Source organism: Microtus pennsylvanicus, chromosome 1 (assembly GCF_037038515.1).
Source record: "Microtus pennsylvanicus isolate mMicPen1 chromosome 1, mMicPen1.hap1, whole genome shotgun sequence".
Lineage (NCBI taxonomy): Eukaryota > Metazoa > Chordata > Mammalia > Rodentia > Cricetidae > Microtus > Microtus pennsylvanicus.
The window spans coordinates 113,535,902-113,550,603 of NC_134579.1; the positions used below are offsets into that span (position 1 = coordinate 113,535,902).

The window sequence follows — 14,702 nt, forward strand, 5'->3', positions numbered from 1 at the left end:
GCAAGCAAGCATGAGGACCCAAGTTTGGTTCACCTAAAAAGCTGGGCTGGAGAGATGGCTCAGAGGTTAAGAGAACTGACTGTTGTTCCGGAGGTCCTGAGTTCAATTCCAGCAACCACATGATGACACACACCCATCTATAATGAGATCTGGTGCCCAGAACACTATATACATAATAAATAATTTTTTTTTAAAAAAGCAGGACATGATGGCACCCACATGTGATCACAGTGCCGGGGAAGTGACGACGGGCAGATCTGTGGGGCTTGCTGGCCAGTTAGACTTGCTTCCTTGTCCAGCTCCAGGCCAAACGAGAGGCCCTGTCTCAGGAAAGAAGACGGGGACTGGGGAGATGGCTCAGCAGGGAAAGGCACGTGCCACTATCCCGGAAGACTTGATTTCAGCCTCTTGACCTACATAGTGGAAGGAGAGAATTAATGGCTACCAGCTATCCTCTGACCTGCACAGGTGTTCAGGGCGCTCATGCCCACTCGTGTGCAAATGCACCTGCACACACACACATACTCTCATACACGCATGCACTCACACACCACGCACAAATACATAGATAAATGTGAGAAAAATTAAAAATAACAAAACAAGATGGATGCTCCTGAGAAGAGACACCCCAGCTTCAACTCCGGCTTCCACATGTGCATGCACACACACACATCTGCACCCAGGGATGCAACCCCTCCCATACACACAAGGACAGACAGACAGACAGACAGTTCTGCTCCGTCCTTCTCTTCGATAACCAAAGGAACATGACTATTTCATAACCAGCGTGAGACTCTCTTTGGGCCCAACTGTAACATTTGGCTGCACTCTGTCTCTTCAGGGAAAAGGGGCTGGCGCAAGGCATTGCAAACATCAGGGCCTGACCTAAGGTCCACAATCCCACGGCCCTGTGTGAGGCAAGGAAGGTCCGTCTGGGTTCTCAACAAATACTGAGAGACGTGGAGCCCTGACCACACCCAGATGTGGGTTTGACTGGAAGCTGCACCTGGCATGCTCAAGGGAAGTTGGCCAAGAAGAGAAAGCCTCTGTTGTCATGAGGCTGAAAAGCAGCTGGTTCCTTCTCTGCGTTTGCAGGACACGTGACACCTGGGTGGTGGGATAATGGTTTGGATGGAGTGACTACTTGGAGAGGAGTCGTTGATCACCCTGGGTCATCACAGCGGAGATCTGCTTTCCGGTGTCTGGTAGTGTGAGGACCTGACTTTGCAAGCTCCATTTTAAAGAAGGGGCTTCATCTTAAGCCGTATAACGAGCTGGGGGCTGGGCAATCTCAACTCCAGAAATGTGCTGCTATAGCAGAAATGTGAACAGATGCCCTAAAAATAGCCAAGTAAAAAGATAGGGAGCAGGGCCATAAAATTTAACAAGGTCCAGATGTTCTGGGAGGCATCCTGTCCTTGAAGACACCTTGTCCGCTATTAATGACTCTTTCTTAGGTTTTCGCACCCAAAAACTGACCGGTGGGTTCAGAAACTACCTTATCTTATGTACTCCTCACCGAATCCCAAGACAACAGGACGTGAACTCCCTGATTGCCGCATTTCCCCTTTAAAAAGTTCTCCCCTTCCCAGGGTTTGGAGCTGCACTTCCCTCACCTGCTGGCATGGCGGAGGTGTGGCCCAAACTCGAGTTTGAATTAAAACCCCCCTTGTAATTTGTATCGGAAATCCGGCTCCATGAATTCATTTGGGGACCAGAAACTTGGGCACCACAGTAGACCCTGCCTGTGCTCAGCTCAGAGAAACACTTCCATTAGATCCTAGCTTGGAGATTTCCTATAATCATGACATTATAGGAAAAGTGAGATTTCCTGCTTCATAGAGAAGTCAGCTGAGGACCAGAGAGTTTGAGTAATTTATCCAAATCTGGCCAATGATAAACCAGGAGAGCAAACACAAACATCTCACTCCACGGCTTTGTTTTCAAGGTTCTGAGCAGAAAGGAGATGAGAGAGGTACTAACAAGAGGAACTGGAAAGTGCAGGCTGAAAGCCTTGACCCACAGCAGGGGGAGGGAGGCATCCCACTTCCAAGTCTCCAACCATTAGGGCCTCAGGCCCCTCCCAGGATGCCTGGCATAGTGCCTAGAACTCAGAGGATGTTCTAGAAAAGCTGGTTCCCTTCTCCAAGGTTGGCTCTTGGATGACCTTGCTCCTCTTTCTTAGTGCATTTATTTCTTTTTCTTTTCTTAAACTGTTTCTCTCCTGGCAGTGGTGGCGCAATGCCAGCACTCAGGAGGCAGAGGCAGGTGGATCTCTGAGTTTGATGCCAGCTAGGTCTACAGAACAAGTCCCGGGACAGTCACAACTGTTGCACAGAGAAACCCTGTCTAGAAAAACTATTTTAAAATGTTAGTTTCACTGGGGGGTGGTGGCTCAAACCTTTAATCCCAGAACTGGGGAGGCAGAGGCAGGAGGATCTCTGTGAGTTCGAGGCCAGCCTGGTCTACAAGAGCTAGTTCCAGGATAACTAGCGCTGTTACACAGAGACCCTGCCTTGAAAAAAATAATAGTTTCTCCTCTAGGCTGGAGAGATGGCTTAGAGGTTATGGTGGATGCTGCCCTTGCAGAGTACTGGAGTTGTCTCAAAACAAACAGTGGCCGGAGAGATGGCTCATTGGCTAACTTACTCCTCTTTCAGGGGACCTCAGTTTGGGACCAGCAGCCTCATCCAGCAGCTCACAACCCAATTCTGGGTCCAGGAGATCCAAGGCCTCCGACCTCCGCAGGCACTTGCACCCATGCACACAAACACACACATCTAAATATAGCTAAAGATAAACCTTGGGGCTGAGTATGGTGCCTCATGCCTTTAATCCCAGCTCTCAAGAGACAGAAGTGAGAGGATCTCTGGGAGTTTAAGGCTAGCCAGAGTGACATATGAAGTTCCAGGACAGCCAGGGATACATAGAGAAACCCCGTCTCAAACAAAACAAAAACAAATCAAAAGTAAATAGATCTTACAAAACCAGAAAACTCAGCTGGCCAAGGGCTTGCCTCTGGGTTTGGTTCCTGATCTAACAGGATGACGGCACACACTCTTATAATCTGAGAATTCCAGAAGTGAAAAAAGGAGGACAGGGCCATCCTCAGCTATATAGTCAGTTTGAGGATAGCCTGGGCTTTGTGAAACTCTGCTTTTAAAAAAGTATAAGACAAATGAACAAAAAAGACACAATCCTGCATCCAAATGGTGGGTAGATAGAGACGGAGAGGTGAACCAGCACTTATGAGCGCTTGTTGTTACTGCAGAGGACCTGGGTTCACCCAGAACCCACATAGTGATTAACAACCATCCATAAATTCAGCTCCTCTTTGATGTAGGTGCATATGTATATATCTAAGCTATCTACCTACCTACCTATCCATCCATCCACCCATCTATCCATTCATCTACCTATGTACCTATCCATCCATCAACCCACCTATCCATCAACCCACCCATCTGTCCGTCCATCCGTCTGTCTGTCTGTCTATGTGGAACAGTTTTCTTATGGAGACTGGTCTCAGACTTTCAGTCATTCTCCTGCCTCTGCAACTAGAATACATTCTGGGATTATGGATTATAAGTGTTGGCCCAGAAAGACAACTATCATATGTACTCACTCATAAGTAGTCTCTAGACATAAAGCAAAGAAAACCAGCCTACAGTCCACGACCCCAGAGGACCTAGACAACAAAGAAGTCTCTAAGAGAGACATACATGAATCTACATAGGAAGGAGAAAAAGACAAAATCTCCTGAGTAAATTGGGAGTGTGGGGGTCATGGGAGAGGGAAGAAGGGGAGAAGGCAGGAAGGGAGAGGAGCAGAGAAAAAATGTATAGCTCAATAAGAACAGAACAAAACAAAAAAGTAAGCGTGGACCACCATGCTGGGTCCTGCCTTTCTTTCCTGTCTCTGTAACCAATATTGACAGAAACAACCCTGGAGAGGAGAGGTTTGCCTTGGCTCATGACTTGAAAGGGTTTGAGTTATCATGGCCAAGCATGTTTGTTTACTGAGATGGTGGTGGGGGTGGCAGTGGTGGGTGTTTATGCCATGGTGTCAGGAAGCAGAGAGCCAGGCAGGAAAAGGGCAGACATAACATTCCCCTGAGTGACTGACTGACTTCCGCCAATGGGGCCTACCTCCTAAAGGAGTCACAGCCTCCCATAAGAGTGCCAGGGAAATAAAGGCAAGATTCAAGACATCGCTCTGAGGTGTGATGTCTGTCATCGAAGCTACTGAGGTTAGATTGATCTGCCGCCGAAGCCCTGGCTGACTGAGAGGAAACCTAATCATCAGCTTCCTGAGGCGAAACCTGGTCATCAGCCTCCGGTGGGGACTGGCCAGTGGTTCCAGGGCGGAGCACCATGTGTGTTTGCTTAGAACCAATTTATCAGCTATAACCCTGAGTAGAATTTGACAAAGGGCCATGGCACTGCGCTACAGAGAAATTCAACATTAGAAAAAGCAAAATCCCATAGGAACACATTGGCTTCTCATAGGCAAACAGGCCCCAACTGCTTCCTCCATCTCCCTATTACCTTGTTTGATGATGGAAATCAATCACAAAAACCTACTAAAACACACACACACACACACACACACACACACACACACACACACATATGACCAGCAAGAATGGCTCAGTGGACAATGGTACTTGCTGCCATGCCTGATGACCTCAGTTGGATCCCTAGACTCACAGGTGGAAAGAAAGAATGGACCTCAGGCAACCTGTCCTCTGAGCTACACACACACACACACACACACACACACACACACACACACACAGTTATTTTTTTATTTTGTTGGTTTTTTTGAGACAGGGTTTCTCTGTAGTTTTGGAGCCTGTCCTGGAACTTGCTCTTGTAGACCAGGCTGGCCTCAGAATTCAGAGATCGCCTGCCTCTGCCTCCTGAGTGCTGGGATTAAAGGCGTGCGCCACCACCGCCTGGCTGTTTTTGTTTTTCGAGACAGGTTTTCTCTGTGTACCCCTGGCTGTCCTGGAACTCACCCTGTAGACCAGACTGGCCTCAAACTCAGAGATCGGCCTGCCTTGGATTCCCAAATGCTAGGATTAAAGGCCACCATTGCCTGGCCAAATAAGTGTTTTTTAAATTAAAAAAAAAAAAGAAAGATAGACTGGTGGTGACAACACACATATTTAATCCCAGCACTCAGGTTGCACAGGCAGGCAGATCTGAGTTTGAGGCCAGCCTGGTCTATAGAGTGAGTTCCAGGACAGTCAGAACCCTGTCTTGAAAAACAAACAAACAAACAAAAAAAGCAAAAAACAACAAAAAAACAAGGGGAAAGAAGAAAATATAAAAGGATATCCAAGAATCTGACGGCAACCCCCAGGGCATCAACTGTTGAAAATACTTGAGAAAAGACTGATCAAGCACCAGGAACCTAAAAAGGAAACCCACAGAGGTTGGGTGTGGTGTGGGTACCTCTGATCCCAGCACCTGGGGGACTGAGGGAGGATCATCCCGAGTTAGCCTGTCTGGGCTACGCAGGAAGACCCCATCTTGGTAAATTGAAACAAATACTTGAGAAAAGGAGAGAGAGGGTTTAGGACAGGTGTGCTCCGGACGGTTTAAAGCCTCACAGGTTCCTACCAGACTCTTGTTAAAGAGAAGGATTTCAAAGGGACACTCAGGAAACCTGCAGGACCGTTCTCTCAGCCAAGCCCCAGAGAGTAGGTGGGGTATGGGTGTCTTTCACGGCCCATCAGGGAAAGTGGGAGAAAGAATATGGTATTCCTTCACTCCCCCTCCCCCCTGGAACTGAGCCAAACTAAATCCTTTCTTCCTTAAGTTGCTTTTGGTGGCAGAGTCTTCTCACAGCAACAGAAGGGTAATGATTCACAATTACAGGAGGGCTTTGGTCTGTCTGGCTGCTGAGCAGCTCAGTTACAGCAGCGGGAGTGGGCAATGGAAGCTGCTCGCATCACAGTGGACCAGGAGCAGGACGGGCGGGGTTCCACAAGGCAATGGAAGCTGCTCGCATCACAGTGGACCAGGAGCTTGACGGACGGGGTTCCACAAGGCAATGGAAGCTGCTCGCATCACAGTGGACCAGGAGCTTGACGGACGGGGTTCCACAAGGCAATGGAAGCTGCTCGCATCACAGTGGACCAGGAGCAGGATGGGCGGGGTTCCACAAGGCAATGGAAGCTGCTCGCATCACAGTGGACCAGGAGCATGACGGACGGGGTTCCACAAGCTGGGGTTCACCTCGGTTTCTCAGCTCTGCAGCTGAGGAGGAAACATTCAAAATGGAATCCTGTGGAGGACATTTCAGATTCAAATACAACAGTGTCCAAAGAGAACTAGAGACTCACCCCATATGGAAAGCCAGCAGAGTTGGTGTGGGAACCGCCGTGAAATACAAAAAACTGTGAACCTACAGGAAGCAGACCAAGAAGGCCAGACAATGGCGCATGCCAGCGTAGGATATAATCATATACTGATTTTTCCAGAGTCACAAAGGACATGGGAGAGACGTTCCTCGAGCCTGGGAACTCGGAGGCCACGAAGGAGAAGATGGATATATTTGACTGCATAAACATTCAGCTGTTTTGTGTGACAAAGGACACCATAAATAAAACCAATTCAGATGGTGGAGCTGAAGAAAAATATTTGCAATATAAATAACAGCCCCCACCATCTGCTGATTGTTACCGTGTGCCAGGAGACAGTCTGTTCACACCACGCGCGTTCTGCATCTGCCTCCAGCAACGCTTTGAAGCAGGAGCCGTGGTGACAACAGTGACGGTTATTCCACAGGTGAAGAAACTGAGGCACGACAAGGTTAAATAAATAAATTGCTGAGGTCACAGGGGCGGGCAGGGCAGAATCAAGATGTGACCCTTGGCAGCGCTCTCAGTCACCCCTCAGATGGAAGCCAAAAGCCAAATTGTGCACTATTTAAAGAGCTCTTACAAACTGACCCGAGTAAGCCAAGCCACACACAAATGGACTATTCACAGGCTAATGGACTCAAATTCAGCCTTAGCCAGAAAAACACAAAGGAGGGGCCGGAGAAAGGGCTCCAGGGATAAGAGCACTCGTTGTTGTAGGGGACCTGAGTTTGGCTGCCAGCACCCAGGTGGGTCACCTTGCAACCACCTGCAACTCCAGCTCCAGGGGATCTGACAGCTCGCACCCCCCCCCCCCCCACACAAATGAAAATAAATTTAACAAACAAACAACTGAAAGAAGCAAGGAGGCCTTACTGCATACATCGGCCTGAGGCAGACGGGAAAGAGATATGGTGTCAATTGCTACAGAAATGTGGAGAAAAGGGCATTCTCATGCACTCTCTGGCCTTTAGGGAAAGCTATCTGGCAATGTCCATGAAATTAAAACTACATGTCCCCTTTGACATGCTAATCCCATTCCTGGGAAGTTGTCCCAAAGAAATAAAAAGAGCAATATTCATTTTTTTTTAGATGTTTACAGGAGACCTTTTTTGTGGTTGTTTTGGTTTTGGTGGTGGGCAGGGTCAGAAAACTAGGCACAGAGTGAACGCCCAACCAAAGAGAGTGGGCAATGACCGAACGAGCTACGTCCTTCCTATGGAATACTTAATTAACAATGAAGGATAATGACCGCCTCTGACTTATAGTATTTCCACAAATTATTGGGAATTATGAAAAATATGATGCTTAAAAAATGCAGCCAGGTCAGGCAGTGGTGGCGCACACCTTTAATCCCAGCACTCGGGAGGCAGAGGCAGGCGGATCTCTGGGAGTTCGAGGCCAGCCTGGTCTACAGAGTGAGTTCCAAGACAGCCAGAGCTACACAGAGAAACCTTGTCTCGAAAAAGAAAAAGCAGAAAAAGAAAAAAACTGTTTTCTCCTGTTTTTCTAGAGCAAGGGAAAATATCCGTGGAAGACTTTAGGTTGCCCCAGAGAAGCAGCATAAAGAACGTGCACTGGTTGTCAGGGAAGCTGGAGGATGCGCGTGAGCTGAGAAGTAAGAGAGAAGATAAATGACAAACCACAGCTCGCATGCAGCCCGCCTTGCTGCTTGCTTTATCATAAATAACATTGTACTGGACCATGGCTGCTCATAGGGCTGGGGCTGGGGGTCAGACTAGTGCAGCAGCCACCCTGTGAAATGCAAAAAGGGCCTTACTACTTTTTAGACTTGTCACTGCCCTGGCTTGACTTGAGAAGGTGTGCCTTCCTATAGTTTGCATCCAGGGCTGGCTCTCCTCCCGCCCGTAGCTGCGCTCTGCTGGATCACTTACAGGCTTCGATAGAGCTTTGGCAAATAAGGCAGGGCTGAGAATGAGACAGAGATGATATGACCCATAAGCCCCAAATACCTATAGTACAGATACAGTTTGTACAGCTAACTGGTATTGTGGTACACGCCTTTAATCCCAGCATTTGGGAGGCAGGGGCAAGCAGATCTCTGTGAGTTCGAGGCCAGCCTGGGCTGCATAGAGAGACCCTGTCCAAAATGTAAAAGTTATCTGTTGCTGGAGAGATGTGGGCCTGCACTCACACATACCAGAGCCAAAGAGGAGGCTAATACGGTCTGAGATTCCAGAGAGGAGATGGGAACCACAGCCACTGACTGGAGCCAGGCTCTAAGGCAAGCAAGAAGCCTGGATCCTCAGGCTCGCTGTCTGCCGTGACTCTCGTTCCCACACTTTCTCCAATCATACAAATGTTTATTGAATAAACATACAAATGAACACAGAGAGCTCCACAATCCCCAAAGAGAGGCTGCCACACTGATAACCTGGATTGGAATGCAGATCGCTGTTGGATAGCGGCAGGGGCTCCTGGCACCGAACCTGTCTGTCATAGTCATCATTGTCACTGTCCCTGCCTTCTAAAAATGACCCTCCTCCAAGCAGTCTGTGCCCTCTGGAGGTGATTGGACCCCAACCGAGCTATAGAGTGGTGTGTGATTAGCTTTGGCCAGTTGCCTAGACAATGCTGTGGACATGGAGGTGAGACAGTCAGGGCTGCTTGACAGAGATTTTCTTGATTTTTCTTTCTTTTTTTTCTTTTTTTTTCACAGGCATATAAACTATTTATTAACAGCAAAGGCCCAGGGACTCATTTCTTCTTGGACACACCCACAGTGCGTCCCTGGGGGCCAGTGGTCTTGGTGTGTTGGCCTTGGACACGAAAGCCCCAGAAGTGGCGCACCCCCCTTCGGGCTCAAATCTTCTTCAGTTGCTCCAGGTCCTCACGCAGCTTGTTGTCCAGGCTGTTGGCCAGAACCTGGGTGTACTTTCTGTCCTTCACACCCTTCTGTCTGTTCAAGAACCAGTCTGGGATCTTGCACTGCCGGGGATTCTGCATGATGGTGATCACACGCTCCACCTCGACCTCCGTGAGCTCTCCAGCCCTCTTGGTGAGGTCAATGTCCATTTTCCTCAACACCACATGAGCGTATCTCCACCCCACACCCTTAATGGCACTGATGGCAAGGCTATTTTCCGCCGCCCATCGATGTCGGTGTTGAGTCCTTGCAAGATGTGCTAGAACTTCTCAGGCAGGCTCAAGAGAGACATGGCGGCGGCACAATCAGCGTGTGTAGGCCTCCTGTGGAAAAGCTTTCTTGATTTTTCTAAAGGGCTTTTGGGAGCCAAGGATGTTTCTCAGTTCATGGAGTGTCTGCCTAGCAAACATGAAATCCTGGGTTCTATTACCAGCACAACATAAAACATGGTGGCACATGCCTGTAATCCCAGCATTTGGAAGGTGAAGGCAGAACAGTCACAAGTTCAAGGCCATCCTCAGCTACAAGTGAGTTTAGAGGTCAACCTGGGCTACAGGAGACCCTGTTTCAGGAGCTTTGAATTTGGCATCTCCTCAGAGGGTGATTCATGGCATTCTCCTATGACTCAGAAGTTCCTCTCCAAAGTGAACGCCCAAAGGGTTAAAAAACAGGTAGCCCAAGGCAATGTATGTACAGGTACGCACATAGAAGCACTGTATGACTTTTTAGCCATGACCAAAATGTGGAAATAGCCTCAGTGGGACAGATGAACAAATAAACAAATGTGGTCTCTTCACAGATCGGAGCGTGAGTCAGCCATATAACGGAAGGAAACGCTGATATACACGGCAACGCACGTGAACCTCAGAAACTCGAGCAGGAGGGAAGAAGAGGCAAAAGGCCAAAGACTTCATGAGTTCGTTCATGAGATGTTCAGAAGAGATAAATCTAGGGACAGAATGAAGGGACCGAAGCCAAGGGCCTCAGGGATGGGGGGATGGGGACTTTTCCATGGCTACTGGGTGTCTTGTGGGATGACGCAAAGGTTCTGAAGCTAGGCAGAGATAATGGGTACGGAGCACAGGAGAAAGCATTAAAGACCGTTGACTTTCACCTTTTAAAATGGGTGGTTATATAGTTATTATTAATTTTACATCAATAATAATAATAACAAATAGAAATTCTTATAAGGATATGTTTCTTACAGTAGCCAAACCTCCTTTTTGAAAATAATTTGTTTAACTTTATTTTATGTGCATTGGTGTGAAGGTGTCAGATCCCCTGGAACCAGAGTTACAGACAGTTGTGAGCTGCCATGTGGGTGCTGGGAATTGAACTCAGGATTTCTGGAAGAGCGGTCAGTGCTCTTAACTGCTGAGTCATCTCTCCAGCCCCTCAAACCTCTTTTGTTTTCATTATTAAGTTTTTATTACTTTTATCTTATAAGTATGCTCATATGTGCATGTGTGCAGGGCACATAGGACATGTATGGGGTCAGAGGAGGACTTTCAGGAGTCTGTTCTCACCTTCTACCATGTGGGTCCCAGGGACCAACCTTAGGTCCTCACCTCCCTGGCCCGGCCAAGCCTTTCTTGCATCTTGAGGTGACGAAGACAGGGCAAACCAGGACACGAAATGATGGCAGAGACAAATGCAGAACAGCAACCACCTCAGTTCCTCCTACTGGGGATGTAGCTCAGGGGTGGAATGCTTGAGTGGCGGGCTCTTGGCTCTGTCACCAGCCTGTTCCAGAACTCCGGTAACGCAGGATCGCATGCTGTCTTTGCATACAGGCCTTTTCTACTTGACGGTCCGTGCGCAGTCAAAGTAGTAGAATAAACAAAACAAAATCACCTCCGGGCCAAGAAAACAGAATAGAAACTCAGGCCTGGGTGGAGACCTAACATTCCTTTTGGGACGCACTATAAACCACGCCTTTAATCCCCGTCACTCGGGAGGCAGAGGCAGGCGGACCTGAGTTCAAGGCCAGCATGGTCTAGAGAGTGAGTTCTAGGACAGCCAGGGCTACACAGAGAAACATTGAGAAAGCAAAAAGAAGTGTGTGTGTTGGGGGGGAGGGGGGAACGGACACAGTAATCAGTCATTCAGTAAGATGCTGTTGTTTACCTATTGCAGTAGGCTATGGGCTGCAGCCACACAGGGTCCGCCCCTTTTCTGAATTACTCAGAGAAACGCAAGTTCTCTAAGCATGCTTTCCTTATCATTTGGGGCCTTTTCCACACAGTTTTAGGCTTCCTTACTCTTCCTTCAGAGCTCCCCTTCCTGCGCTGTGGCTGCTTGTCTGCCCCACGTCTGACCTCCATGCCAGTGTTTTTGAGATCCTGTTTGAGTCTACTCTTAAATTTTTTTCATTACTGAGACCAAGAACACCAAGAGGGAACCCTCATTTCCCCTCTAGATCGATTAAGCCCTCACCCAAATTCCATGAGCAAAAGATACCCTTCGCAATCCAGGGAGCTTCTGAAACAGAAGACAAAGTATAGATTATCTAAAGGGGAGCAGGACTCAAAGGTGAACCACGCTGTCCTCCTCTTATGCCCAGGGGCTCTCTCCTTGCAGGAAAAAGACAACCCTGTGTGTGGTTACAGCTTAGGTAGAAGAAATACAGCTTTTCACACAGAGGCCTAAACAATGATATTTAAAACAATCCTGGCTGGGAGTGGGGCTCTGTGCCTTAGTTCCAAGCAATAGGCAGGCTACACAAGGAGGCCCTGACTACCAAACAAACAAACAAACAAAACCACCAGATTTATTTTTCAGGGGTAGGTCAGTAGTGTGTGTGTGTGTGTGTGTGTGTGTGTGAGAGAGAGAGAGAGAGAGAGAGAGAGAGAGAGAGAGAGAGAGAGAGAGAGAGAGAGAGCACTAAAGACAGACAGACAGAGATAAAGAATAAGGAGCGAGAGAGGCTTGCAGTGATCCAGTTCTCGTCCTCTGGTTATCTCCAGCTAGCCTCAGTGTCTGGGAAAACAGGACGGACTAGCTTTGGGTGCGCTGTCCCAATCATCACAGCGTTGCAGCTGTTGAGTGTACAGGTGAGGCAGGATCTCTAACTATATCCTCCAAGTCTGTGTGGTTTCTCTTGGGGGGAGTTGGATCAATTTCTAACCCTGAAACTCCACTCCCAAACATGACCCAGACCTCTAGAAAGCTCACCCTTTCTGTGTGAGGTTTTGCACAGAGAGGTGAGCGCGTCCCTGTTCAGGGTCAGCTTGGTTTCTCTGAAGGGTCAAAGGAGGTTCTCACACAGACGTGCCAAGGCAATGCTCCGCCTCAGGAACGCAGCCCCAGCCCTAGGTTCTTTCTGTATCTCTAGGGAGCAGACTAGAGAGTGGAGAAGAGCAGTTCCTGCCATAGCCTCACACTTCCACAGTTCTAGAACATTCTGACAGAGCTCCCTATAAGGCTCCAGCTACTCCACATGGGAGGAAACTTTAAGAGAAGGGAATCTGGCCAGGCTCCGGAGAGGGGTGTGTGAAGGCTGATGGGGGTAACGGCTGTAAGTGCTGTCGGACCGGCTCTTCCTTTATTTCTCAGCACCGACACCCAAGTCATTGCGCAACACATCAACTCTGAAAATAAAAGTCCGAAGTTGCCTACAGTAAAATCTGCTTGCACAACTGATGGATTCAAAGAAATAGGTCCTGAGCCAAAAGTGCTAGTAACTCAGAAACCTTGGGAGGACGGAGCAACTCCGAACAGGAAGGCTGGCCCGCTAGTAACAGCTTGTGCAGGTGGTTAGGATCCAGGACGCCCCTCACCAACGCCGCATCCTCCCACACCATTGACAACTTTGGTACTGCAGGGGACACTTCTGCTTAAGGAATCCTCCATCCCAAAGTTCTCTTCTCTGCCCCAGAAAGCCTCAAGCCCCTTCACCGGGCTGCACAGTCTCCACTCTCGAGAGAGACTGCGGCCTTCCAGTGTTCTGATTAAAGAATGATCTACTTCTGTAGAGGTCAGTCCCCTCTGATTTTCGTGTCTCCTCAGCCCACCAGATGATTTAGTAACTCTTTTATAATGGTTTCGAGGTTGCAGGAAATTAGCCATGATGGAGATGCACCAAAATTATCTTTCTGAGAAGTGCGTGTGTGTGTGTGTGTGTGTGTGTGTGTGTGTGTGTATGTGTGTGTGTGTGTGTGTGTGTGTGTGTGCATGCATGTGCATGCGTCCGTGTGTGCCTGTGGAGGTCAGAAGAGGGCATGGAATCTTGCCTGGCCTGTGAGCTGCTAAACACTGGGAACCGAACTCTGGTCCTTCAGACCAGACATTCTCAACTGTTCTAACGCTGCAACCCTTTAATACAGTTTCCCATAAAATATTTCATTGCTACTTTATAACTAATTTTGCTAATGTTATTAATCATAATGTAAATATCTGATATGCAGGATACCTGTTATGCAACCCTAAAAGGGTCAATACCCACAGGTTGAGAACCTCTGCTCTAGGAGGAAGAAAGAGCACGCATCCACCTCCTCTCCCGCCCAGCTCTGCTCTGAGAACAATCAAAAAGGAGCTATGTTCCTATCGGTCTCTTCATTTTGGGCCTTCTCTCCCTCTTTTTCTTCTCCAGCACTTAGCTGGGAATTTCTGTTCCACTGGTCTTGTCTACACAGAGGTGAGCTGTTTATCTAGAGTCTCGGATCGCCTGGAATGCAAGATATTTCCAAAGCAACATTTGAGCTAAAATAAAAGGAAAGAAAACAGGGAATCCCGCTGACCTTGAGACAGCGCCAGTACCTGACCCAGTTAAAAGAGGTAAACTGCGTTAGCAGGAGCTGTAGTCCCAGTGTTTGTGAGGCTGAGGGCAGACTGGGCAACACAGTGAGCATCAACATCCTGTTTCAACAAACAAACTTGGAGCTGGGACCTGGTTGGTAGAACAGCGCTTGTGCGGCCTGCATGAAGCCCTGGTCTGATCCCCAGCATCCTGCTGAGTGTGGCAGAGTAGACCTGTGGTCGCAGCAGGGGGTGGAGGCAGGAGGCTCAGAAGTTCAAAGCCATTCTCAGCTACATAATGAGTTACAGGCCAGACTGGGCTACACAGGACTATATCAAAACAAACAAACAAACAAGGAGACTGGAGAGACCGACCACTGGGCAGTTCAGAGCACTGGCTGTTCTTGCAGAGCACCGGGGTTTGATTTCCAGCACCCACATGATGCTTCATAACCATCCGTAACTTCAGTTCCACGGGATCCAATGCTTTTCCTGACGTCCTTGGGACTAGAACCCAGGGCCTCGTGAATGATTTACACATTCCTGTACCTGTGGACTAGGTAGGGTTTCTATAGATTCAATGGTGTCATTAAAATGACCATGAAAATCGGGCCCAATAGTGCAGCCCTGCAAACTCAGCTAAGCAGTGTCTACTCTGGAGGCTCTGGAAGAAAGACTGGAAACTCAAGGCTTGTGTAGGCTACAGTG

The 14,702-nt window shown here is 48.4% G+C and overlaps 1 pseudogene; it reads right to left on the reverse strand.

Moving 5' to 3' along the window:
* Nucleotides 1–9,008: 9,008 nt before the first annotated feature.
* LOC142840815 (small ribosomal subunit protein uS13-like) lies at nucleotides 9,009–9,549 on the reverse strand (annotated as a pseudogene).
* Nucleotides 9,550–14,702: the final 5,153 nt, after the last annotated feature.